Raw genomic sequence first — 1,971 nt, 5'->3', positions numbered from 1 at the left:
TTGCCAAATCTTGCATTTCCACTGGGAGATCATTTTTCCTATTCAACTCTCTTTATCCACTAGGCTACCTAGCATAGCTCAGGCCCTCATTACCTCTAGTCTAAATTATTGCAGCAGACTCTTAATTGGTCTTCCTGTTTCAATTTTCTCCTACTCCAATTCATCTTCTATGTGGCTGCCAAAGTGATTTTCCTTAAGTACAGATCTATGTCACTGCCTTCCCTACTCAGTAGTTTCCTATTGCTTCTAGGATAAAATAAAATTCCTGTTTAGCTTTTGTAGCTTAACACAACCTGGCCCCAACATATTTTTTTCTAGCTTTACTATACAGTCCTCCCCTTTCTGACATGGTGCTATTTCATAAACTTGAGTAGCTAGAACTTATTTCCAGGATCAAATATAAAAACCTCTGGTTGGCTTTTAAAGCCCTTCAAAACCGAGTCCCTTCCAACCTTCCCAATCTTTTTACTAGCCATATTCTCTATAATCCACTGATGCTAGTTTCCTTGCTTGACACAGGATCCTCTCCATGCCAGGAACTTTCTCATCTCTGCCTCCTAGCTTTCCTGGTTTCCTTTAATTCTCGGTTAAAGACCCACCTTCTCCAAGAAGACTTTTCCAGTCCTCAAAATTAATGCTTTCCCTCTGAGACGACCGTTAATTTGTCCTGTTTATAGCTTATTTGTACATAGCTGTTTTCATATTGTCCCTCTCATTAACAAGTGAGGTGTTTTTTGTGTTTTTTTTTTTTTTTTTTGAGATCAGGGACTGGTTTTTTGCCTTTCTTTGTGTCTCAGATTCAGAGCACAGTGCTTGGCACTTAATTGTCAGGCTTGCTGACTATTTCGCTATCCATTGGTCTTTCACTTCACCGGCCTTTCTGTTCTTACAAAAGACCCACCCATCTTCTCTCTCAGTGTCTTTGTACAGCACTGGCCAACCCCAGAGCCTGGAACGTCCTGCATGTAGACTGTGAGCTCCTTGAGAGCAGGGCACTGATTTTTGCTTTTATATCTCCAGGTTGAGTAAACGCTTAATAAATAAAAGATAGCCGACTAACTGCTTCATAGTTAGCATCTCTCTTAATCCAGGATGGCGCTGGAGCATCACTTCTCATTTGTTGTAGCCTTTCTTGATTCCCCTAGCTGCTGGTGTCCTGCTTCCCAAACTAACTAGTATTCCTTTACTTTGTATTTATTTTCCTCATATTTGCCCTCCATTTAGTTACTGGCGTACTCGTTTCTCCCATTAGAATGAATCAGGGTGGTTTCATTCTTTAGATTTGCAATCTCGGAGTTTACCCCAAGCCTGGTACATAGCAGGCACTTATTTATTATGTTTGTGGACTGACTGTTTTGTCTCCAGAAAATGTTAACTTCCCCGTCCCAGCCCCTTCTCCAGCAGGTTCCTCCGGAGCTCTCGAAGCCTGCTTTTTTGTCTCCAGGTCCGCTCGGACCCGAATCCGGGCTGCTGGCGTCCCCGACCCTTCCCTGGAGATCAGAGCACCAGCCCCGGGCAGGGAGCGGGGCGGACAGGCAGCTGCAAGCCCAGGATGGCAGAGCATCTCAGCGAAAGGACGCAGTAAAGTGCGAGAGGCTTCCAGAAACCTAGGTGGTAGGCGGGGTAGCGGAGGCAGCGGGAAAAGGCGAGAGGGTGTTCTGCCCCTGTTGTCCCAGGAACCCAGCCCGGACTTGGCAACGGTTTACAGGGCCCAGTGGGGGGCCCGCAGGACCCAGGGACCACGTGCGCGGCTGGGGGCGGGGAGCTAATGGGGAGCGGGTGGAGGGGGCGGACGCTTCGTCCGAGCCGCCGCTGCCCCTTTAAGACCGGGGAGGAGCCTACTTAGCCGCGTATGGAAGAAGCGCTGTGCGCAGCTGCGGGAGCCTTTAAGCCTGGACACCCGGGGCTGTAACTTGCCTTTGCTGCTGGGAGCAAGGCAGCAGACGTTCGTCCTTGTCTCTCCCCTTCCCC

The sequence above is a fragment of the Dromiciops gliroides genome, chromosome 3, assembly GCF_019393635.1.
Source record: "Dromiciops gliroides isolate mDroGli1 chromosome 3, mDroGli1.pri, whole genome shotgun sequence".
NCBI classification, from domain to species: Eukaryota; Metazoa; Chordata; class Mammalia; order Microbiotheria; family Microbiotheriidae; genus Dromiciops; species Dromiciops gliroides.
This window is presented reverse-complemented; position numbering follows the sequence as displayed.